At 33.9% G+C, this 27,293-nt stretch overlaps 1 protein-coding gene, 1 non-coding gene and 1 pseudogene across 3 annotated transcripts in view; 1 reads left to right on the forward strand and 2 right to left on the reverse strand.

Annotated features, from left to right (window-relative positions):
- NELL1 (neural EGFL like 1) overlaps positions 1 to 27,293 on the forward strand; it is a 1,037,291-nt gene that overhangs the window by 596,021 nt on the left and 413,977 nt on the right. The gene's annotated exons all lie outside the window — the stretch shown is intronic.
- Positions 4,382 to 4,980, reverse strand: LOC126017538 (proteasome subunit alpha type-2-like; annotated as a pseudogene).
- On the reverse strand, positions 21,288 to 21,420 carry LOC126019301 (small nucleolar RNA SNORA51). Its single transcript, XR_007499029.1, has one exon. It is a non-coding gene; the product is annotated as a small nucleolar RNA SNORA51 (small nucleolar RNA).

A 27,293-nucleotide genomic window follows, 5' to 3' on the forward strand; every position in this document is an offset into this window, starting at 1 on the left:
TAGGCTTCATCCTATGACTTGTGCAAATACCAAGATATCTAGTTACAGAGGCTTGATTTTATCATTCACAACTGTGCAGAAAGTTTCCTGGCACCATAAAAAGACCTTGGGTATGAAAATGAGTGTGTATGGAGCCTGCAGTTGTTTTTGTTGCTGTTGAGCTCTTTTGTAGTTGCTGGTTTCGGGATTTTTTGGTTTTTGTTTTGGTTTATTTGTTTTTGTTTTTGTTGTTGATTTTTGTTATATTTGTCTACCCTTTTCCCTTTCTTTTTTTGAATTGATATTTATAACCTCTAGAAAATTCCTCCCAGTGTTTTTTTCTCTTTTTTTTCTTTTCTCTCTCTCTCTCTTTTTTTTTTTTTTAAAAAACAGAACCACATAACTTGCAGGGGAATCATGGATGGTACAGGAACAAACAGTTGTATGATCATTGAGTAGAAATAAAAAAATTATCAAACTTAAACACCAAACCCAAAGTCAATGACAACAGAATTGATACCCATTCTACAACAACTATACACAGAGGGAACCAGTTACACTTGCAGTCCAGGGGGCAAAGAAGGGAGATAAAGGATGCATGCTAGAAACAGGGATGGAGGGAGGACAATACTGGTGTTGGGAATGCTCCTGATTCATTGTCACTATGTACCCTGTATATTACTGTGAAAGAAAGAAAAAAAAGAAATTAGTGGATTTCAAATTCATTTCTTGGAAGAGCGGGTGTAGTGAATATAAGAGGGGAATGGGAAACTTTCAGTTAGGGAGAAAAATTTTCTACTCATGGATCAAGGTACAGGTAGTTTCTGATAGAGGTCTCTTTAAAGTCATATAAATACTCCCAAGGACATAAGGGGATTATCTAAAGAAGCTACTGAAGTAGAAATTAAGTAAAAATGAGTAATTTTTAAATTTCTTTTCGTTTTTGAGCCACATCCTGTGGTGATTAAGGTTTACATTGGACTCTGCACTCAAGGATCACTTGTGGTGGTACACAGTATACAAAGTAGGATTCTGTGAATCAAACTGGAGTTGACCACATTCATATCATACACTAGCCATTATTTTAACTATCTGGCCAAAGATGAAATAGAGAAGAGATAAAAAAATTTTTTCAGAAAGTAACAGAATAGGATCTAAAAATGAATTACTTCGTTTCCAGCCCTTTTGTCAGTGTGCAGAGAAGCTGGATTACTTTATGAATGATACTTCAGTAAACCAAATTGATAATACTAGAAACCAAAGTCCTTTCTTGAAAAAACCTTCAGAAAGACTAATCAGTGTAGAAAGCCCTATGAATGTGATAGTGGGGTAGGAGACCTTGAAAATCTTTTATAGAGTTCAGCTTAGCAAAATCAAAGGGTGTACTCTATTCTTGGCATCACCTACATAGCCTTATATTCTTGTTGTCCAACTTTTCTCCTTTACTTTATGGAATCCTCTTCATTTGGATCATTGCCAGCATTCCAACATGGGATGTTGGGTAATTTTTTTTCTTTATGGAATTTTCTCATTTCTCTCCTCGCTTGTATTTCCTAAATGAAAGTATTTTGCTTTACTGTGTTTTCTGAAAGTTTGTATATTGGAGAAAAAGCAAAACCCCTAGGAATATTCCTTTTTTCCCCTTTAACAAGTAATATTCTTTCCTTACAATGCAGGACCTCCTGCAGACATTTATGAGTCCTGACCTCCCAGATTTCTCACTTGCAGGGCTGTGATAGGTCAATAAGGAGGTCAGGAGCACTGTCCCTCATGGCTATCTCTCCACTCTATAGTTCCCCACAGTACTCACCAACTACGGGAGAATGCTTACTATTAGGGCAAATCATTATAGCTGCTATTTCAATAGTCAATTAAAGAATATTAGAATCTTAACCTGTATATACTTTGCTTGACTGGTATTATTCTTTCCATTACTAATGTATTTATTTAGATATCTCTATAGATATCTAATTTTGATATTGACAATAAACAATGACATAAACACTGCATAGGAAAACAAGTATTTTATATTTGCTGAATGGATTAAAATGTTAACCATCAATGTCTGTGAATTTTTGACAATTATATATTGAAGCTTGACACATACACTTCATTCTTCTCAGCACAATAGTTCTTGCTGAGCCAGAGGGAAGAAAATTGTCTCTCCCTTAAAAACTACAAGCTTACATTATTACATATGTTGTTCAAGTTTGAATTTATGTTTTGGTGCCTCTTATATTTCATAATACTTTTTCTTTGGATGAGTATCTCTGGAGCCAGGCTGCTAGGAAAAATAATCCTAGCTAAAACTCTTATCTTGCAATATTGCCTTGGACAATACTTTTATTTTCACTGCAAATAACTTGTATTATCTTTACATTTTATTATTATTACAATTTTGATTTAGAAGTCATACTTGATAGTGCTCAAGAATTAATCCTGGAAGTGTTAATGTAATTCTAAGGGGTCACTCCTTGTGGGGCTTTTGGGGTCATCTGCAGTGTCAAGGATCAAACCCATATCAGCGACTTGCAGGGCAACTGACTTATTTGCTATCTATCTCTTCAGTTAATTAATTTTATTTCATTGTTATTTTTTGGATTTTATAATTTATAATGCTTTAAAAGTGTCTTTTGTTTAGTTTGGGGCCACACTGAGCAACATTCCTGGGTTATTTCTGGCTCTTCACGCAGAAGTTACTTCTAGCAGACTCAGGGGATCATATAGGATGCTGGGATCAAACCTGAGTCAGCTATGTGCAATCAAGCACCCTACCCACTGTGCTATTGCTCCATCCTGAATACCTTAAAACTGTCAATCTAAAAGCATAAGTCCATGAAACCATTAAGAAATAAGTATACAAAGGTCTTCAAAACAAAATATTTCAAATATGTTTACTAGATTTATTACCTGACATTCCAGATTTTCCATCACTTCATTATTATACTTCAGCAGTCAAGTAACTAATCCTTGAATTCTGTTGTGGAGTGTATCTACTAAATATAGCTTCATTGTAGATTCCAACTTCTTTTTATTAAATCACATCTTTATTTAAGCACCATGATTACAAACATGGTTGTAGTTGGGTTTCAGTCATTAAAAAGAACACCCCTCTTCACTAGTGCAGCATTCCATTACCAATGTCCCCCATCTCATTCCTTCCCCACACCCTGCCTATTTTCAAGACAAGCATTCTATTTCTCTCACTCATTAACATTGTCATGATAGTTGTTAGTGTGATTATTTCTTCAAGTGCAATCACAACTCTTTGTGGTTAGTTTCATATCATGAGCCAGTCCTTCTAGGCCTCATCTCTTTTTGGGGGGGGCATTATTACAATAATGTCTTTTAATTTTCTTAAAACCCATAGATGAGTGATTCTATTCTGTATCTATCTCTCTCCTCCTTACTTGTTTAACTCAGCATAATATTTTCTATGTGCATACTTGTTTAGGAAAATTTCCATGCATCTCTCCTGATGGCTGCATAATATTCCATTGTGTATATGTACCAAAGTTTCTTTAGTCATTCATCTGTTGAAGGGCATCTTGTTGTTTTTGGATTCTGGCTATTTTAAATAGCATTGCAATGCATATTGGTGTGAGAAAGGCATTTTTGAGTGGTATAGCTAGATCAGTGTTTTTCAACCTTTATTGTGCAAAAGCACACTTTTTTAAAAAAAAATCATGAGGCACAACATCATTAGAAAATGTTAAAAAATTTAACTCTATGCCTTTATTGACTATATATAAATAATTCTCTTGAATAGGAATCAAATAAACACAAAGAAATTGTTTTATAATTACTTTATTATGAAATAATAAAGTATTTTATAATTGTTCATATTTTTGTTACTTACTCAGTGTGAAACCTGGGCCTGTTTGGCTGAACACAAAGCTGATATTCTGGCAGGAATTGTCGAAAGACACACACATCTCTTTGTCAACAGCTCTCAGTCTCTCTCTATCTTTAGTTTTTATAGTCCATAACATGCGCTTCAGCTCACAAATACACCAATCATGCTGAAGCCGCATGTTATGAATGAAATTAGAATTTTTCCCATGGTACACTAGACAATATCTCATGGCACACTAGTGTGCTGCAGCACAGAGGTTAAAAACGCTGAGCTAGGTCATATGGAGCTTAAGTTCCAGCTTTTTAAGGAATCTCCATATTGTTTTTCATAAAGGCTGGACTAGATGGTATTCCCATCAGCAGCGAATGAGAGTTCTATTCTCCACATCCCCACCAGCACTGATTGTTTTTGTTCTTTGTGATTGTGCCAGTCTCGGTAGCATGAGATGGTATCTCATGATGTTTTGATTTGTATCTCCCTGATGATTACTGATGTGGAATATTTTTTCATGTGCCTTTTGGCCATTTGTATTTCTTCTTTGGAAAATTGTTCATTTCTTCTCCCAATTTGTGATGAGTTAGAGAGTCCAACTTCTATATTTGCTTCTGTAATTTGTCCTTCAAAGTTTTCCTTTAGGGTTATGATAAATATATGATGGGCATCAAATTTCAGATCTTCATTATAGTTTTTTTTTTCAGATAAGTTTTCCCCTTCACTTAATTCTATCCCAAAGCTGTGGCTTTCTATGCAATGTAGCTCTAGATAGATCTTACTGAAATAAACATTGTCGTCCCTCATTCCAACCACAAATAAGTAATGAAACACCAAATGGATGAACACCACCTGATTGGGTACATTCTTGTATTGCAGAAGCCACTCTCTGCACCATTGGAACTGTATGATTAGGTTCTTGGAAACAAAATTATATCGCTGAGCTAGTTTTCAAGCTTTAATATGGATCCATGGCTCTATATACCAAACCTATGTGCTTGATCATTGGTTCCATTTTGTGTACACTTTACTCATTCTACAGAATAGATTTCTATTTTTCTCACTTGCCAATACCACACTATTTAAAGCTTTAATTCCCACAGAAAGGGCCCCTACAATGACAGCTTCTACACAGCATATTCAATCTGAACAAGTTAATCAGGACTGAACATATTCAGAGAAGCCGTAACTGCTTCTCACTATCTTACCTCAGAATCCAGGTCCTATTTTATTATTTTTAAAGGGAGAGTAACCTTATTCCCGAACAGACTAGTTGAAAAAATAAGGATCAAATAAGGTGCAGGATTAATCAGTATTTATGGAAGGACTTGGCCATCACGTAAATGCTACCTTTTTTTATATTCTAAGTAAACTTTATGTTTACAGCTAGACTTCTAGGTTTGATTCTATTACTCTGAAATACCATTATTTTACTTTGGTTCTTAGTCTCACTATGATAACTTAAAATCTTTGTAATGGATAAACACATTTCCATTTCCAGGTTTATGATCGAACAAATTCTGTTGTATAATTTTGATACTTCAAGACTATTTTCTAAGTCTTTCTACAGTATCTGATTTTCATTTAAAATTCCTCCAAGTATGATGTGACTGAACACAGAGTTTTTAGTTTATTTTATTTTCTTCATTGCTATTGAGGGCATGGAGATATTAATTTATATTAGGGTCAGAGTCAGCAGGTAGAGTGCTAGCTTTGCACACAGCAGACCTACATTTGATCTTTATGCCCCATATCCCCCAGTGTCAGCAGAAATCACTGATAAAAGAGCTAAGGGTGAGCCCTAAATAGAGTTAGCTGTTCCTTCCAAAATTCATATTTATTCAATGATGATGAAATTTCACCTATCAATATTTTATCTAGAAAACTGTTTATTTTTAAACTCTAGGCTTATAGTAGTTACATTAGTGGCACAGTAAAAAATAGAATAATTTAAATTTATTGATCTATTTAAAACCACATAATGAATATTAATTTATAATGCCATATGAAATTCTGCCTACCTGACTTTAAATCCATGGCATTGCTCTAATACCATTATGATTATTGAGACTATATAGCTCCAGAAAGCTGAATTTCCCCATTGTATACTCCACACAGTTCTTTAGCTGTTTAAATTAATAGATTCACCTTTGATTAACTTCAGCAGAAAATAGAAGCATTGGATAAATATTGGAAGCAGGTAGATAGTAGGTGTATACCAAGGGAATATGTCATATCCCAAAATTGCTTTAGAAATGGCCTATTAGGATAGTATAATTGGTAGTATTGAACTTGATTAGTTGAGTCTACATATGGTTTTTTTGTCACTGCTAAACATAAGTGTCATCTCATCGAAGTCTCAAATGTAAGTGCATGACAATAGACGACTCTAATTAATGAAAGCAAAACTGCATCTGATTGCCCTCACCAGAGTCATAGATCTGTGCTCTGACTATAATATCTGAGAAAGGGAAATATTTTGCTCTTTGATATCTGTAGTTGCAGGTGATGCTGTCTCCAACAGTTACAAATCACCAAGAAAATGTAAAGTTGCTTAGTTTATTTACAGTAAAAAGGGCAAAAATAAAACTTGTCAACAACTATTAGTTCTTTCATTCTTTTTCATAATATTTTTGTTCCTCCTGTCTGATCCACCACTCTGTCAGACCTCCTCCTCTGATCTATTCAACTATGGTCAATACCAGGGCTAAGTAACTTTCCATTTCCTTACAGCCAGAATCCAGTCTTTCTAATATTCTAATAATATCTAGTCATTTTCTCCAGAGAACTCTTGACCTCCTAGTAACAACTATGTTCTTATAAAAATGCTTTGCGATTTATTAAATATCATAACACTTATCTATTTAGAAAATACACAGAAAACATAATACCCCACCTGCTTTTCTTAAAAAATTAGGAAAGGTGAATGTTTCAAGGAATAGTTTAAAGTACAAACAACTCAGTATTGTAATGTCGGAAATGGAATATCCTCAGATAGGCCATTATTTTCTGTTCATGATCTGAGGATGTTTTTCTTAGCTAATATTTGTCTTGATCCTGTCACAAATGCCTGAGTGTTTGAAATGTCTGCTATTTGTAATATCACATAATCTGATGTCCTCTAGGTTAATTGCTGCAAGTAGAAAGGAGATTTTATTTTAAATACTTTTTATTCTGTAATATGTTTTACATTTATTGTGATGACCCCTTTGTTACTGAGTAACAGTTAAAAATGGACACAACTTCTCTGGCTACACTAGACACTAGATACCATGAACAATTTGTATATTTTATATTCTGTAACTGGAGCTTATATCTAATGTGCATAATCATAACATTTGAAATCGCCTTATTCTTTTGTTTTAGGGGAACAAATGGAGCTTTCAGAGAAAGTAATTTATTTATGAATATTTTATCAGTTTTGAGCAATGCAAATTTTATTTCAAGATGAAAAAAAACGACACTAATAGTGTATTTTTATGGAAGCAAAGAAAAGTTATGTTATACTATTTCAATGCTATTTATTACCCAATTTATGTTCTGTTTTAGCTCTACCACAAAAAATGAAAAGGTCATCTTTTTCTCCATGTATTACTATGTCTCTTTGGAATATAAGTATTCTTTGATAACATAATGATTTTAAATACCTTATTTAGTTTTAACATGTTTGATTTTCACGGTTTTGCCATTTATACTGTCATTTCTGTTTTTGTATTCTCCTTAACACACATGTACACACCTGGAGTTTATGGTAGCATCTCTTACTTAAATATTATATAGAAAGATTTAAGACAAATTAAAAGGAAAAATAATAATGTAAAAAGCTTTTTCCACCTTCTGTCTTGTTTTTCCATAGGGATAAAAACTCTACTTTAAACTGGATTAATGTATTTCTCTCTCTATTATCTTTCTCTGCAGAAGGACTCTAGTCATAGAGGTTCTTCCCTTATGTGCTTGGAGTTTATTTTTGTGTTAATCATATGGAATTTAATTTAAATGCCAGTATTATAGATCCATATTGATAATGGATTTAAGGCTTTCAAAAATCAAATTGTTTTAAAGCTTTTGAATTAGAGCTTTGTAAGGACATCAGGGCTAGTAGTAAGTCATTGGTCATTGTAGTGAAGATGAATTTGCAAGCTGTTATTTAAAAGAGAACTTTAGAGCTTGTGACTATTGTCTATTGAACTATGTCACCCCTCAAATCCTTAGGTTAAAGCTCCAAGTGCCCATCATGACTTCATTTAAAGAGAGAGCCTTTAAGGAGGTAATTAAATTGAGGTCATATAATAAGGTCATAAGAGCAAGTTTCCAATTTAATAGAACCAAAGTCCTTATAAGAAAGTAAAAGACAACAGGTTTACAGGTTCGCAGAGAAAAAGGCCATGTGAGGTTACAGTATGTGATTGATTATAAATCAAGGAAAGACCTCACAAGAAGCCAAAATATAGAGCTCTTTTATCCTGGATTATAGAGATTCCAGACAGTAAGACAATATCAGGTAACAAAGCTACCCTATTTATGGTATTTTATTATTAAAGCAATGGTTGATTTCAAATTGGTGCAAGTGTAGTTTACATGATGAACCCTCTTGATATTCTTTTGCTTTATATATCAAAAATTAGGTTGCTTAAATACCTTGCAGAATTTAAGAAGATAAAACGAATAAAGTGTAGCAATTAGTAAAATTTTAACTATGAATTCTACACAAAAGGTTTCTGTTTAGCACCCACTGTATCTAGTGCACAGTGGCAGTCTTTGTTTTCATCAGTTCAATTATTCAAATCTTGTGTTGTCTAATTCTAGTTCATCTTATTGAGAGAGAAATGCAGGGCTGTTAAACTTTATACATTATATACTACTTTTAGTCTCTCTTTTTAAAATATATTTGTTTGGGACCTCACTCACTGTTTCTCAATAGTTCAAGTGAGATTTTTTGGTGCCAGAATTCTAACCCAAACCCTCCCTCATACAAAGCAAGTGCTCTACCACTGAACCACATCTCTGGACCACATCTTCTAATCTCCTATCCCAAGTTTTTTCACTGGCTACTTGCTGTATGAAAGAAATTTATATATATGTATAATATATGTGTGTATATAGGCATATATACGAAAATTTTATGACTTCATCTCTCCTGATGGCTGCATAATATTCCATTGTGTATATGTACAAGTTTCTTTAGCCATTCATCGGTTGAAGAGCATCTTGGTTGTTTCCGGAGTCTGGCTATTGTAAATAGCGCTGCAATGAATATTGGTGCGAGAAGGGGATTTTTGTATTGTATTTTTCTGTTCCTAGGGTATATCCCTAGGAGTGGAATAGCTGGAAAGTATGGGAGCTCAATTTCCAGGTTTTAGAGGAATCTCCATATTGTTTCTCATAAAGGTTGGACTAGGCAGCATTCCCCACCCTCAGTGAGTAAGAGTTTCTTTCTCTCCACATCCCCACCAGCACTGCTTGTTCTCATTCTTTGTGATAAGCGCCAATCTCTTTGGCTTGAGATGGTACCTCATAGTTGTTTTGATTTGCATCTCCCTGATGATTAGTGATATGGAGCATTTTTTTCATGTACCTTTTGGCCATTTGTACTTCTTTGTCCAAGTGTCCATTCATTTCTTCTCTCCAATTTTCTTGTAAAGTTCGGTCAGTGCCTTGTATATTTTGGATATTAGCCCCTTATCTGATGCGTATTGGGTGAATAGTTTCTCCCACTCAGTGGGTGGCTCTTGTATCCTGGACATTATTTCCTTTGAGGTGCAGAAGCTTCTCAGCTTAATATATTCCCATCTGTTTATCTGTGCTTCCACTTGTTTGGAGAGTGCTGTTTCCTCCTTAAAGATTGTTCTTTTTTTTTTTTTTAATCTTAAAATCTCAGAGATCCTGATACAGATTGAATTTACAGACAGGTCTGCTGCTAAGTAATTTTCTCAAGTGCTTCAGTCAAGTATTATAACAATAATCTTTAAAAAAATTGCATTATTTTCAGTAAAACTTCTTTTTTCTTGAAACAGAAAAACAAAATTTTAGGTTGGAAATTGAGAGTAGACCTGCTGTCCATTCAGGCTTTTGCATTGATTAAATTCCTTGAGTAAAAAATTTACTGGTAACTTTTTCCCAGATATTTGTCAGAGTGATTCAGTTCTTGGTGATTCAGTGTATCTGGTTTGTGAGTTCTGAAGAGATAAAACCTTGACACTACTATTATATAATTTTTATCAGAAACTTCGAAATGCCTGAAGGATATTTAGACCATCCATCATTCCAAATGCTCAAAATTATACCTTGTAATCTTGTCAGATCATTGGAGCGATGTTTATTGGGACCTTGGTGCTTATTTTTTTTGCCCATAGAACTGCTTTAGTCAAGTTTTTCGTTTATACTAGTAACCAAAGGTAAGATAGAAGATAACCAAGAAAAATTTATTGTGTCTGCTATAGTCATGCTGTAAAGTGTTATACGGAGTACTCCCCAATTTTTATTATGGAGATGCAAAAAGAAAAATTTATTTCATTTTGATATAAAACTGAAAACCTATAGCGCTCTTGAAAAAATGGCTTGTTCTTTTTTATGTCATGTATCTGGTAACTTCTATGTTTCTTTCAGTTTGACTCTTTGGAAGCATAAAAATACTTTTTGGCTCACAAATAATAAATATTCAGGACCATTTCTTTTGCTTATATTTTTTGATTAGTATCATAAGTACAGTCCTTTTAACTTTTGGATGAACTTTGGTTTATAATTTTCTATAATGTTCTTAGTTATACTAATTGAATTTTATTTGCATGCAATCTTTTCCATCTCCTTTATTCTAGTATCCTTGGAGAATCCTTTCTTATTCATCTTTGCCTTTACCTAATGGAACAATCAGTCATGTATCCTTGGTCACCTCTTGGCACAGAGATGGTCTGTCTACCCATTGAACACATGGTGGGTATTTTATATAATCCAGACCAATTAGTATAATCTCAAATTTACTTGTTGAAATGTTTGGATAACTTGTTCTGTGCATTATAACTGCCATGGTGTGAGTCATTGCTAACTGCATTTTCTGCTGCAGAGCTTTCTCCCACCATGCTTGCCTATGAAACTCTGATACTTTTAGGATGATATAAAAATTTAAAAAACAAAGGAAGAAAGATTTAAAAATCTGATTTAAAATACAACTGGGGCTGAAGGCAGATCAACTTTTACAAGTAACAGTATGTTCCTATTTTTTCTCCAAGAAATTTGGATCTGGCTCCTTTCATTTTCACCTAGTATATCGTATCATCTTTCCTTTTAAAATTATTGTAGTAAATATTAAATTGCTTGTAAATTTTTGGAAATGTGTCATAAGTTAAATATATGTGCAGTAGTTTGTGAGGGTAAGTTGGGATCTACACCTGGCAGCTCTAAAGTGTGACTTATGGTTTTGCTCTTTTTTTTTTTTGTGGTTTTTGTTGTTTTTGGGTCACACCCGGCAGTGCTCAGGGGTTATTCCTGGCTCCAGGCAGGCTCGGGGGACCATATTGTATGCCGGGATTCAAACCGATGACCTCCTGCATGAAAGGCAAACGCCTTACCTCCATGCTATCTCTCTGGCCCCATGGTTTTGCTCTAAAACTATAATGCTGTGCTAGAGATTGAGGGTCAGAGTTGGCTGCATGTAATGGCAACCCCTTAAACCTGGGCTCTATTTTGCCTCTGTGTGGAAATTGTCTTTTAAACTTAGACACATATCCTTTCATTTGTACATGATAAATATTGTATCCCTCTCTTCTCTCCCAAGTTCTCCCTACCCCCACCACTGGTTAAAAAATAAAGGGATGTCTATTTAGGAACTTGTAAATAACAGAAATACTTATTTGTGTGTGTGTGTGTGTGTGTGTGTGTGTGTATACATATATAAGTATATAAAGGAAAAAACTTCATCTATACTTCAACAATACAGAACTACAGAAATATACTACACAAAGATAACTTTTTGGAACTTGTGTTTTTATGCATATGGTACTTTTTCATGTGTAATATATACATATAACAACTTTACAATAGAATAAAGAGATAACTAATAACATCTCAGAAATAGCTATGAACATTTTATGTTATTTTATATATACAAAATAATTTTTTCTAAGTAAATTGTTTTAATCACCTAAAATGTAAAACTTTCTATGTATTATTACAATTTTAATGTGGATTTTTCTGTATTTTAAAAATTTTTTGTTAGCTTCTTACTCTTGTACAAGCATTGTTTTATAACTTGCATATTATACTCTAAAACCACTGAGGTTTAGTAATTTAGCATTTATGTTTAACATTTTGTGAATTAGGATATATAGTTACTACAGCCATTTCCTCAAGAAACCTATCTTATTACCTTTATGTAATTTTTTGGAACAAAAATGGAGGTTTCTTGTATTAAATTCTATACAACTGTGCTCTTCAGGGGCTGCAGGAATTTAAATTTGTGCATATGAATTTCTAAAACTTTTTCATTTCCTCTACAATTTTCTCTAAAGTAGATCAGCCTCCCTTAATGTTTTGTTATTGCATTTGTGCCAATCTTTTTTTATAAGATATTTTATTACAATGACAAATGAGTATTTCTTTTGATTTGGCAATTGGACTTACATTTGCATGTCTCTGAACTTCACTTGAACCTGGTAAAATGTGTTTTATTATGAGCATCTGCTTTTCAAAGACCCAAACAATTGCATTTGAATTTTTTTAACTGGTAGCTACTGTAAATGGAATCATGAAAGTCTAAAGAGGGCATTTCAGAATTAACCACATAATCGATTTTTAGACCTACATACTGAACCTAGTAGAGTCATATTTCTTTTTTTAATAATATATTTATTTTAGCATTTTAGCACAATTACAAGTATGATTGTAGTTGGGTTTCAGTCATAAACAGAACACTTCCCTTCACCAGTGCTAGTCTTTAGTTACTGTAAAGTCTAAAGAATCTAGTCTTTGTTCTTAGTTTGTAACCAACAACTTTTTCCCAAGACAAAGCCAGATTACTTTACCAATGACTTGTTAATTTTTAGCTCAAGTTTGTTAACTCCTCAGTTTTCTTTATAGTTTCTGTGGCTGGTGGAGCAAAGACAGATTAAGATCAGCCAGATTCAAGGGATCATGAAAAAAGGATACTGTAGAATTGTTTTCACTTTGATGATACATTCCATCTCTTTTATGATTTAGCTAGGATATAGTGGATAACAATTAATGTCACCTCTTCTTTTTATTTTCTTTGAGAAAATATCTTATTATTTTAGGTGCTATTTTTCAAGTAGTATAATTTACATACCCAATATTGAGGAACCATCCATAAGAATTAATCTAGATTTTTAATTCAACTTTCTTTTTTTTTTTTTTTTTTTTTTTTTTTTTTGGTTTTTGGGTCACACCTGGCAGTGCTCAGGGGTTATTCCTGGCTCCAGGCTCAGAAATTGCTCCTGGCAGGCACAGGGGACCATATGGGGCGCCGGGATTCGAACCGATGACCTCCTGCATGAAAGGCAAACGCCTTACCTCCATGCTATCTCTCCGGCCCCTTAATTCAACTTTCTTTCTCTTTATTTAAATTAGACATTGCTCCATAGAAGATAATTTAGTGTTTAAATTATTCTCCCCATTGCCAAATATGTTTATTTAAGGATGAGGTTATTTGTGTATATTTTTTGAATATAGTTCATAAATAATTTATTTTGTTATTCATTTTTCTGTGATGATTTTTCAGATTGACATAATACGGTTTAGGAGACTGTAAATGTGTGTCTTTTAGGGGTGGGTACAATATTACCAGATCATGCCTACAACTAAAGTGCTTATATCCTTTCACCACAGTCAATTGGTCTCTTCTGTATGATCTCCCTTTTCTCTTCCACATAGATAATCTCATATTTGAGGCCAGCAGCCAGAGTTTGGTTTCATTTGGCCTTATCTATTTACTTGCATTGTTTCTTTATATTTTATACTTGACTGAAATCAACTGACAACACTTATCTTTTATTTCTGATTATTTTGAGGGATGTTATCCTAGCAGTGCTCAAGAGGCTGGCTGGCTCTTACTGGGAATTTGGGGCCAGCAATAAAATGTGAGACAGCAAGGATTTCCCAAGAATGCAGTTCCAGAGATTACCCAGACCACTTCCATGGAGTTCAAGGAGTCCAGGACACCATTCAGTGGCCCTGGGGGCCAAACATAGAGTGATGTGGTTTTGAGATCTCCTGAGACCATGTGGTACTAGGGACCTAATGGGATTGGTTCCATTTAAGGAGATAGAACATATTGGTCTGGTGCCAGACTAATAGCACAGTGGTAGGGCGTTTGCCTTAAAAAGCAGATGACTCAGGATGGACCCAGTTTTGATCCCCGGCATCACATATGGTCCCCTTAGCCTGCCAGAAGTGATTTCTGAGTGCAGAGCCAGGAATAAACTCTGAGCACCTTCAGGTATGGCCCAAACCCCCTCCCTAAAAAAGAAAATTTAGTAAACTCTTAAAAAATGAAAGAACATGTTGTTCTCTGTTTTTCTCTAATATTATTTCCTTAGCATGGCCAATTATACTCACTTTGTAATAAAAAGCACATTTTAATCTTGTCTTTGAGCTGAACAACATTTTATATTTTTATTTCAAAAATTATTCACTGCCTGTCATTGAGTAAATGCATTATTTCTACTTCTTGACAAATGCACATAAGTGTGCATATATTTTGTAGATTTGGTATTTTTTAAATATATGTTTTTCATGTGTGTGAATTGAAATTTCAGTGACATACAGCAATGATTCATAGCAATGATTTACAACTATCTCATTTAATTTACATTTTCTGGATAGTACTAATGAGCATTCCTTTAGAAAACAGCTTTCAGATATGGAGATTCCTTCAAAAACTGGAAACTGAGCTCCAATACAATCCAGCTATACCACTCCTAGGGATATATCCTAGGAATACAAAAATACAATACAAAAATCCCTTCTTATACCTATATTCATTGCCTCACTATTTATAATAAGACTCTGGAAACAACCAATAACCATTTATTCAACAAATAAATGGCTAAATAAAATAAATGGCTAAAGAAACTGTAGTGCATATACACAGTGGAATATTATGCAGCCATCAGGAGAGTTGAAGTCATGAAATTTTCCTATACATGGATGTACTATTATGCTGAGTGAAATAAGTGAGAGGGAGAGAGATAGGCACAGAATAGTCTCACTCATCTATGGATGACATTTTTGCAATAATTCTCAGAGACAGAGAAGAGTGCTGGAATGATCTACCTCACAATATGAAGCTCACCTCAGAGTGATGAGTGCAGTTAGAGAAATAATTACACTGAGAATTATCATAACATGTGAATGAATGAGGGAAGTAGAAAACCTGTCTAGAGTATAGGCAGGGTAGGGTGGAGGAGGGAGATTTGGGACACTGGTGATGGGAATGTTGCAGTGGTGAAAGGGGTGTACTTTCCATGACTGAAACCCAACTATAATCATATTTTAATCAAGATGTTTAAATAAAGATATTAATAAAAAAGAAAACAGCTTTCAGCTTAACTTACATCTTTCTAGATAAAGTTGTTATGAAACACTGTATATTTTTGGTTTTGGTTTCTTTTAGGGACATTTCTAACAATGTTCAGGAGCTACTCTAGGCTCAGTATTACTGGCCATGCTCAAAGGACCATATAACCTTAAAGATAAGACATAGAACTCTTGTATAAAATGCATGTGTTACAGTTCATTTAGCTATTTTTCCTGGGCCTGAACTGGATATCTATGTAGAAAAAAAATTAATGTCTCAGTACATGGGGCTTAAGTGACATAATATTTTCCATGATAAGAGAGCAAATAAAAATTTGTGTTGTGAGTGTGCATTTTCTACTTTACCTTACCATATATATGTGTGTGTGTATATACACACATATACATGTGTAAATATGTAAAAATGTTCAGATTAAGGAGCAATAGGACAGTCAAACAGATAGTAAGGTTGGAGACTTGCCTTGCATGCAACAATCTTGAGTTCAAGTTCCAACACTCTATATGGCCCCCCCTTACCTTTCAGGAGTGATCCCTGACTGCAGAACCAAAAGAAAGCCCTGATAATCAGCAAATGTGGTTCAAAAGCCAAAATAAAAGTAACAATAAGTTTCTATTATATTAAAATTATTTTGTAGGATAACTCACTATACAATATTTATAATAGCTACTCCTATGTCCCATGTGTTTCAATGTTGGCTAGACTTGCAAAAAATTGATTTAGCCTTCTCTGAAGGCTATATGCAGGATAACTCTATATTAGACACATACTTTTCTAGGCTTTCTTATTTAGACAAGTTATTGATGGAAGGAAGCAAATGGGCTAAATTTCTAGCTTCACCCTAGAGGAAAGAGATAAATTATAGACATGTTGGCAGGTTTTCTGAGAAAATCAATTCCAACTCCCAAATTTGCATTTTACTTATAATTAGGGATGTATAATGCTCTTATTTTAAAAGGCAGTTACATTATTTTTCTATTTTAGCAGCTTATATATTTTCATAACACAGAGAATGACACTTTCTCCCTAAAGCCTAAAATATTAAAAACTCCCACACATTAATGCCCAACATAAGTTCTACATTATTCTAAGTTCTATATAAAATCATTTCTCCTAATTCTAGAAGACAGTGATATATTGCTTTTCCTTTTGTTTCTTCAGTTCAACAAAATTTTAGAGCAAACTATGTAGTAAACAAGATGTAGGTGACACATTCCATATTTTAAGTGATTAGATCCATAAACAGTGCTAAGTATTATGCCTGATGATATTCATAGGTATTTATTGATATGACTATTACCTTGAAATTTAAGGGCATGTGTGTTTGTTATGTGTGTATTTATAGGAATGCAGTGAAGGTAGCCTGAAAAGTCTGGAGGTATGTGTTTAAGTTGCATATGGATACAAAGAAAGCTGATAGAATAATATGATCTGTCTTAATAATAATAATATGTATAAGTATTTATATAATTACAATTATTATTTTTAAATATTTTTTACATCAATTTATTTAATCTGAACTATAATTCCAGTGAAGCAAATATTAAAATTTTCTTTACAGACAAGGAAGCCAAAGCTTCCAGAAGTAAAGGAATTTATCAAATCATCCAGCCAAAGGGTCTGGGAGACAATATTTAAGTCTAAGAGATATAAACCTCCCTACAGCATAAAATGGCCATTTATGTTCATTCACACTGTGTGAATTATTAGCATAAAAAGTGGAACTATTGTATAACTAAGCCAAGACTAGAGGCATAAATGAATTATGTTCCAGGCAAACTGGAATGTATTCTGTCTATCAACAAGTTCTCTCTTATTAAAATTTTAACTTCCCACAAAATGCTTATGATAGCTTGAGAAACATTGTTGTCTGGCATCATTTTAAATCTATTACTTCTCCATTCCTTAACTTTCATAGCATATAGTACTACTATGAGTGGTTAATGAAGTATATAGAAAACAGTTACAAATTAAGTATTCATCATGACAATGGGTCAGGGAATTAGCTTAAAGGCTGGATGCATGGATGTTGGATGCATAGGAGACCTGGGTCATATCTCCAGAACAGAGTCTCCCAAGAACTGCAAGTTATAAATGACTTCTGAACACAAAGCTGAGAGAATAGCCTCAGCATTTCTGGGTGTGGCCCTCCCAACCACACCAGTAAAACAGCTACTGGTCATGATAACCAGGTAAAGTAGTCATAGTATTCATAGGGTATACTGTTGTCTACTACCTGTCTTCTCAAATTGTAAACTGATTAACTATATTTATGTTTCAAATATTGAAGTAAAAGATATATAAAAAAGGGAGTAAAAGATAAACAGAAGAGGAAAGAAGGAAGGGGGAAATCATTTCAATTGTCTCAGTATATAGGAATATGGGAAATCATGGAGAAGAAAAAAAGAATTAAAGACACTGATCTTTCCTCTTGTTTATTCCTGCGAGACAAGCTTCCTTATTCTATCATTTGTGTGTATGTGTGCGTGTGTGTGTGTGTGTGTGTGTGTGTGTGTGTGTGTGTGTCCCACAGGTCACATGAGAATGAATTCCATAAGTGCTCAGATTAGCCATAACCTCTCATTATTTATTACTTCCCATTATGAACTGTGAAATAAGAACATATAGAGACTCAGCAGGTTGCAGGTAATTATTAATTCATGCAATCTCACTTCATTTCTTTAATCCCCTCTTCAAAATAGAAATGGAAATGAATTAAAAAGGATGTTTCTTACAATTAGTATAACCTTGAATAAGTAGTTTCAAGGTATTTATTTATTGCCCATACAACACACTAGGACAAATTCATCCTGACACCATACTTGAAAATCCTAGAACAGGTTACAAAAAAGGATATTAAAACAATTCAGTTTGCTGAGTTGCCATCTCAAATTGGAAGTAGCATAACATTCTTCTTTCATTTCCAAAAGAAATAGCCTATTTACTTAGGCTACTCTTATGAATTCTTTGTTTGGGGTGGATTGTGAGCAGGTAGCTCCATTCGCACCTATAAATGGTATCTTCGTTATTTGATTTCTGGGCCTTTCTGCATGGCTAGATTTTTATTTCAGACTATTCTTCAATTTCATGTTTGTTTGCTTTCATTCTCTAAAACAACAATTGGTGTTAGTACTCAATTTTATGTTGAATGCGCATATGTTATATCCTGATACAAAGAGATATGAAAGAGGATTTGGGGCAAAGCATGCTTAATCACTGTAGATATTACCTGTTGTTATTTATATTCAAGATGAATTTTAATCAGGTGGAAAACATCCTTAATTGGTTCAATTTATAATTAAGAAGTAATCCACTAAAATAATGTATTACAGTGCTGGGTTTAAATTTATGTGTTTTTCATCTTTAAGGCAAGTTATTAGCTGCTACATCAATATCAATCTATCTCTATTTAGCTTTTTCTTTTTTTTTTCCTTTTTTTTTATTGTGACTGAAGTTCATTACACAGAATTATTTATGGTACATAGTGATAATGAATAAAGGGCATTCCCACCACCACTCCTGTTCCCAGCATGTCTCCCACATATCCCTCCTCTACCCCCCAAAATCCTAGTGCAACTGGTCTCTACCTTACAGCTTGTTACAGGTTGGGTATCTATTCTGTTTGGTGTTCCAGTCTGGTCATTTTTTATTTACACTACATGTTCATATGACTGGTCCTGGTATCATTCTTTCCCCCCCTCAATTTAGGAGGCTGAATGATTGTATCAACTACTAAAAAAGAAAAAAAATCACCGAATAATATCCACAAAAGTGAAAAAGAAAGAGAAAAGTGGAAGAAAAAAGAGAAGGAAAATAATATCAAAAAACAAACAAAAAACAAAACAAAACAAAACCAGAAAAAGTGCTGCAGTGGCAGGGTTTGGTGTTACCCCAACTTTTTTTTTTTTGCATAGGCACAATAAATATTGGGGAAGGAAGGAAATTGTGACCTAAGAGATTCAGGGTTTTTCCACTCTTGCTTTTTCATATACAGAATGATTAAAGGATTATAAGTCTTATTGCCGCTAATAATATTTTGTCTGAAATATTTTAAAACATGAAACTTTGCTTAAAAGTATTTTATCCTAGTATTATTATTGTTGCCAATGGAAAAAACCCAAGCTCTTTCAAGTTAATTCTGGTGAACAAAGTGGATATTCAGGACCTTCATTTAGCAATTTCTTTGTGCTTATTTAAGTGGAATTCATTATCCTTTGTGGCCTGGAATCTCAACCATCACTCATACACTTATTTGTTTATTTATATATTTTCTTTATCTGCCCCTGTTTTGTTGTCCCTTTTTAGATATTGTGATTATTAAGGTCCCTGGTGATCACTGACTTGCAACAAGATGGAGATCACATATTTTTCTTGTGAAGCCAGTCATCCTAAACAGTAGTTCTACCAGGATTGAATGTGGGGTGATGCCAGGGATTGAATTTGTGTGTTATGCTTGTACAGCAGCTGCTCTACTGAGCGTCCCTTGCCAGCTCATACCTAGCCATCTATATCTTGCTTAGAAATCTTTGTTGCAATAAAATTTCCTTTCTGTGTTAGTTTGTAGTACTCTTCCCTGGCTGTTAATTTTAGGCCTATCCATTTATATTGAAAGGGAATAGATGGTATAGTAGTTAAAATGTTTACCTTTTTTTCATGAATCTCTGTATGGATATAGATTGATGGATAGAAAGTAATTAGCATTGTGAAACACACAGTTAGTATGCCCTAAGCAGAGGTGTTGAAAAGTTGAATTTTTGTCTCCATGAATTTAATGAACCATTTGGTTAAGAATCTCAATATTTTTGGCTTTGAGTTGAGTTTTCTCTCAGTTGTTTTATTAAGTTTGATTATCTTAAGAAATATACCATATTTCTCTTTTGGAGAAATGATGTCTTTCCCAAGATTGTGGGATTATGATGATTAAAATAAAACAACCTGGGCCCGGAGAGATAGCACAGCGGCGTTTGCATTGCAAGCAGCCGATCCAGGACCAAAGGTGGTTGGTTCGAATCCTGGTGTCCCATATGGTCCCCCATGCCTGCCAGGAGCTCTTTCTGAGCAGACAGCCAGGAGTCACCCCTGAGCATCGCCGGGTGTGGCCCAAAAACAACAACAACAAAAAAATAATAAAAAATAAATAAATAAAACAACCTATCTAGTCTATTTTCCTCTTTCAGGGTTTCGGACAATGGTAGTATTTACCTATGTAAATCACAAACAACTCTATAAATCCATCTCTAGCCAAGTCTGGATCCCTGAAAGTTTTGAGCTTGCACTATTACTATGATAGCTTCCTGCCAATTTTATCCTTGCAAGATAAACTGTTAGTTGCTGACATTGATTTGTAATAGATATTTGATCAAATTTAATACCAATAAAATTATTTAATGAAATACAAGTACTACTGTTTCTTAACAGAATGGAAAGAGAGAAATCAAGTTTTCTTCTACACTTTACTTAGATTTCTGTAATATAGCAGATGTAGAGCAAGCATGAATTCTATGTTCTCATTAATTTAGCTGGCCACACACATGAATTTTCATATTATGACATCTAACTTAGTGAAAATTCTAGACTGTTATGCTTCTGTTTATATTTATAAAATCTATAATGATTGTCAGAAAGAATAAGAAATTTCAGAGTTCCAAAGGTTAGCAGTGTATCCAGGCATAATGATCTTCTTAAGGAAAAAAATACAATTTGCTTTACTATACTACTAAGCTAGTAATAACTGTACCTCATTATTCAGTTTACAAGATCCTAGTTAACTAAAAATGCTATTTTTCCCGATTGATTTTTGGGATGGGGTGCACCCATCCAACAGTCCTCAGGAGTGACCTTTGACAATGTCCTGGGAATTATATTAGGTACTAGAGATAGAACTGAAGTTATTTCATGCAAAGCAAACTTTTTTTTTTATGTCACCCCATTCACAATACAGACCAGGCAAAGAGCCTGGGCTGAGGTGTATATGGGGTGCATTTAATGTACCTCCTTTTTCTATACAGTCAGTTTAAAGAACACAGCCTGTGGTAAGCATTGGGAGGCCTTATGTTTTTTTCTTTTGATTTTTATATATATATAAATATTTTATATATGCAAAGCAAAATTAATATTAAACTTTATATTATCTCTTTAGCTCTAAATATATTACTTCCTTTTGGTAGTACAATTATTAAGTACAACGAGAGACCCGTTTGAGGTGATAGTCTTACCTGACAATACTTTTTCCCAAAAGTTAAGAGGCATGAAATATAGTAATTATGCTATACAAATACTTTGGATTCTTTGAGTGCTCTAGTAGCAAGTATTCAAGAGGCTCAGTCATTCCAGAAAACTTTCAAGAAACCCTGATTCTAGAGCCTTAACCCCAAGTATTCCAATGTAGTGATTCACAGGTTACTCAGCCTTTCAAATAAATTTAAAAAATTGTTACTTGTTTTCGGCCACACTCCTCATAGTTCAGGGCTTACTTCTGACTCTGTGCACAGGGGTCACTCCCAGTGGTGCTTGGGGACCTAACTGATATGAGGTAAGTACCTGGATCATGTCCATACAAGGCAAGTACTTTAGACCCTGTGCTGTCTTTACTTTGTTTTCTCTAACTTTAAATATACTGTTTTTGGTATAGTGTTTTAGAGTGTATCTTTTAGAAATGAATGGACCTGGACTATTAGCAATTTTTATTTTGTAATGTGTAAAATAGAAAATGGTAAGTTGTTTATTTATTTATTTATATATTTATTTATGTATTTATTTGTTTTTGATGCTCAGTCCTGACCTTGGTTCCTTGGTATAATCTGAAAACTTCTGATTATATGGCCTATAGATTTCCTTCAGAATTTGATTTTTTATAAATGGAGGTAAAAGTTGGATCTGGTTATTTATTCAACTTATAGTGGTGGTATGACCTGTACATTGATTTTTGCAGATGACACACACATAACAACAGAATTATGAATATACTACAATCATTCTTACATAACTCAGGAATTGAATTTAGAGAGTTTCTAGACTTTTTCAAGGTCATCTAAACAAGCCAAATCCTTTGAAATATACCATATCTTGTAGAGTATTTGCTATCCTTCTCTTCCATTTTTCCAGTATATTTATTTTTCTAGATCCGAGGAAGAGAAATGGCAGTGCCTTAGGGAGCAATAACATGTGAGTTGTTTCTTAGATAAAAAACCTTAGTATGACAAGTTCTGCCATTTTATTTCAGTTTGGGGGTCATACAAAGACTCCAAAACACAAAGCTCATACACAGCTTAGGATTTACTCCTGGCTCTTTGCTCAGGTATCACTCTGCTGGAATTCAGGGGACCATATTTGACTATAGATATTGAAGTCTTATTTGTTTTGTTCAAAGAAAATGACATACCTCACTATACTGTTTGTCTGACCTCAAGGATTTCTTTTCATGAACTATTTATTTTGTCCTGAGTAAAGTCATAAATCACCTAATTGTTGAGATATGGTTCTCCTCTTTAAAATTATTTTATTATAGCTGAAGAGTTGAAGATAGTTATTGAATTGTCTAGCAGGGATCCTCAAACTTTTTAAACAGGGGGCCAGTTCACTGTCCCTCAGACCATTGGAGGGTCTGACTATAGTAAAAACAAAACTTATGAACGAATTCTTATGCACACTGCATATATCTTATTTTGCAATGAAGAAACAAAACAGATACAAATACAGTATGTGGCCCGTAGGCCATAGTTTGAGGACCACTGGCTAGAGAATGTATCTTCTTCACTTAGAAATGAGTACATGTGGTGCTGCAATGGATCTGATTAACCTGACGTTATATTAAGAATATCATTCTGCATACCAGATATCATCAGCATTGCAGCTGATGTATTTACAGTTGCACATATGCATATTTCTGTGAACAATGTTTTTGATAAAATAAGCAGCACAAGCAAGAAGCAGTATAAGGAGTCCAACAATAGTCACCTCCATTTCCCTGTCTTGAGACAGCTCTAAACAATCGCTCAACTCTCATAAAACTCTATGAAGACTTAAACTTAAATATATGTACATATATATATTCCATATCCTTTCTCTTATCCACTTCTGCTGACCAATTACATTCTATACAATGAGGTTTATGAAGCTCACCAATTAGATTTCAGATCTTATATGCCCATATGCAAATAAGGATCTTTATAATGACCAAAGAACAGTCTTTATTATCTGACACTGTACTTCCTCATTTCATCTATGAAATTAGTACATCAGAGTAGAGGCATTTTGAGTATGTAGTATTGCTATGAATGACAAAGAGAAACATACTTTTCAATTTTAAAGCTTCTTGATTATGCACATAATTTTGCTTAAATAAGATATTAATTTAGAAGAAAATATAAAGCAAATAATCAATTTTAAAGTTTCTTAATTATGCACATAACTTTTGGTTAAATAAGATATTAATTTAGAAGAAAATATAAAGCAAATAATAATAGAGCTTTTCTTGGCCATCAAGTTAAGTTAGGAAAACAAGAATGTGATTTAATGGACTAAGATTTGAAAATGCTGAAGAAGTCATTCTCTAATTTGACAAAGAATGTACAAGGGTATAAAGTCACAGGCAACTGAGTATTTTTTTCAGTACTACCTACCTTCTTTCATATTGGTATACATTTATTATGGGTCAATTATCCATGGGTTTTAGCTTTCAAGTAGCAATGACATTCAACAGTTTTACTTACTCTCAGATTGACAGCCCAACATGTTTTTGGGAAATTTAGGCTGCAGTTAGAGGCTGAAGGTGTAAACTATTTTGAATATGAAAGTGGTAGAGAGAGTGTTTGTGTGTTTTAAAATAACTTGACAGAAACAAAGTCCAAAAGTCAATAATTCATTTGGAGTGCTTTGAATAACACCGAGAAAAGGTGGTTTGTTTATATACTGGTTAGTTATTGCCATAATAATAATATATCACAGACCACATAAAAACTTAAAAATATCATTTATTTTCTGGGACCTGGATTATTGGGGTGGTGCTGCTTCATGCTGTGCGTTTGCTAGTGTGTACTTATTCCAGGTGTTTCCCCATCCTTCTTGGAGAGAAAATAAGCCAGAAGCATGATAGTTTATGGCTAAGTGCAAATCAAGCCGCAATTATGCATGAAAACACATTTGAAGCCTATGCTTATTTGTTAACAACCATTGATGGCTCCTAAGAAAAGATCAAGAAAATGCACATTTACTTTAGCAAGGGAACTAAAACTTATCAAAGTGTATGTATAGGGATTCAAATAATCAGAACCATTGATGCAATCTATGAGAGACTTGTGGAAGTAATGGAGTATGCAATTAAAATGATGACATTAATTTTGGTCAATGTTAGATACAAAGTGCTGTATAAGTAATAATAGATGACAAAAAGAATATATACAAATGAATGTAAATAGTGAACTTAGATTTAACTTGATTTAAAAACTTTTAAATTGAATCACTGTGAAATACATTCATGATCATTATTTATGATTGCATTTCAGGTGTATAATGTTCCAGAACCAGTTCTTTCATGAGATATAACATGATATTTGCATGAGTTTCTCCTATAGTTTTTTGACTGTAGTAATTTAAGTGAAAATAATATTCTTTAAAAGTGAATTTGGTCCATCAAAGTACATATTTCTCAACTCTATTACAACTTATATTTTTAGAAAAAGTCACTATTAAATTAAAACGTTATGTAAGATTAGGTTTGATGTATACAATAGTTCAACACCAAAACTTTCATTAGTATCTACTTCCTTCCATCAATGCTCTCCCTTACTCATTGTTTCCCATTTACCAGTCTGCTAAGAAGAGGCACTTTATTTGTTGGCTTATCTGATTTTGGAACACACTTGGCAGTGTTCAGGGCTTACTCCTGGTTCTGTACTCAGAAGTTTCTTCTGGCAGGCTCAAGGGGTCATATGGGCTTCCAGGAATCAAACCTAGGGTAGAAGTATGTAAAGCAAATGCTGTACATGCTATGCTATCGATCCACATTTTTATTTCATTTGTTTTTAATTTTATTTAAGCACTATTGTTACAGAATTGCTCATAGTTGGATTTCAGTCTTAGAATGTACACCACCCTTCACCAATGCAACTTTATAGACATCAATGCCCTTCATGTCCTTCCTACACCCAACTTTTGCCTGATTCTGGGCAGGTATTTTGCCTTTCTCTCTCTCTAATGTGTATTTTGACCATTTGTAATTCTTCTTTGAGGAAATGTCTGTTCATTTCTTCTCCCCATTTTTGATGGGGTTAGATGATTATTTTCTTGCAAAATTCAAACAGTGCCTTGTATATCTTAGATATTAACCACTTATCTGATGAGTATTGGGTGAATAGTTTCTCTCATTCTTAGGGTAGTCTTTGTATCCTGATTAATTCTGAGGTGCAGAAGCTTCTCAGCTTAATATAGTCCCATTTATTTATCTTTTATTTCACTTGCTTGTCTAGTGGTGCTTTATTTTTAAAGATATCTTTAGCTAGTTTGGCTTTGGTGTTATCAAACATTTTGCATGCTTTTCCCTCTATGGTTTCAGATCTAATATAAATAAAGGTTTTTAAATCATTTTTATTTGATCTTTATGCATGGCATTAGAGGTTTGAGTTATCTCTCTTTTTTTGTATGTAGTTGAATGAGAGATTTGCCAGTGGACTCTAGATTGAAAGTTTCTTTCATTCAGCAGTTTAATTATGTCACTCCACTGTCTTCTTGCTTGAATTCTTTCAAATAGAAGGTTTGATTTGATTCTTATGTTCCTTCCTTTGTATTTGAAGGTTTTGCTCTCTCTTATTGTTTTAAAAAATTCATCTTTCTCTTAGTTTATCTTTGTTTGTTAGGTTTTTTGTTTTGTTTTGTTTGTTGTTGTTTTGCCAATTGTATTACTATATGTCTTGGTGTTGGTCTGTTAGTGTCTAATTTTTTAGGGACATTTTTATTTTTGCCTCCTGTATTTGTACAAGTATATGTTTCCAGAGGTTGGGAAAATTTTGTGCTCTTAAGTCCCTCACTACTTGTTCTTCTCCTTTTCCTTTTTCCTCCACTTCTGGAATCACTATAATTTGTAGGTTTGTTTCTTTTATCTTTGTTCATTAGGTACCTACATTTTTTCTTCTAATGTTTTGTCTCTTTCTTATTGACTTCTTTGTCATTGTTGTTTTGTAGTTTTTCTTCAAGTTCCTTTATGCGTTCTTCTAACTGTGTAATTCTGCTATATGGCTTGCTAACATGTTTTGTATTTCCTTACTTCCAATCGTATGGATTCTTTCACCTTCTGTAAAAGTCCTTCGTTTAGTTGGTTGAATTGTTCATCTTCCTCTATAGATTTCTTAATCTCTCAGGCTAGTGATTCCTTGATTTCCATTGCTAGGACATTCATTGCTGCTTTTAGGTCCTCATCTATTGGGCTTGTGCTTTGTAGAGGACTTGGAAACTTGATGGGATTTCTCTCCATTTCACCAGCTTCTAGTTTCTTCCTTAGTTTACCCATATTTCTTTGCATTTGATGGTTTTGAATGTTGATTTTTCAGGTTGTTTAATAAAGTGGTCTGCTGTACTGATTATTTTAAAGCTGCTTAAAGGTTTATTCGATTTAGAGTTTATTTTTACTAGCCAGGTGGCTTGTCTAAATATGATAGAGATATTACAAGCTGCTTCAGTTTTTTTTTTTTTGCTATCTTGTTTTATGGGTTGTGAATTATCTGAGGAAATTGAGTGTTAGGTCTGAGCTGACTAGACCTATATGGTATAAGTTAGATTATCTTCGTGTGAACATGTGGTCTGTCAGAGATGGGAGAGACATCCCCAAACCTGCCCAGAAATTCCAGCAGCCCAAAGGAAGGTGTGCGCTTGTGGTCTGGCCAGAAGTTCCAGTGGCCAGGGTGGGGGAGTGGAGGGGGGAAGGTGCGT

Source organism: Suncus etruscus, chromosome 9 (assembly GCF_024139225.1).
Source record: "Suncus etruscus isolate mSunEtr1 chromosome 9, mSunEtr1.pri.cur, whole genome shotgun sequence".
Taxonomy (NCBI): Eukaryota; Metazoa; Chordata; class Mammalia; order Eulipotyphla; family Soricidae; genus Suncus; species Suncus etruscus.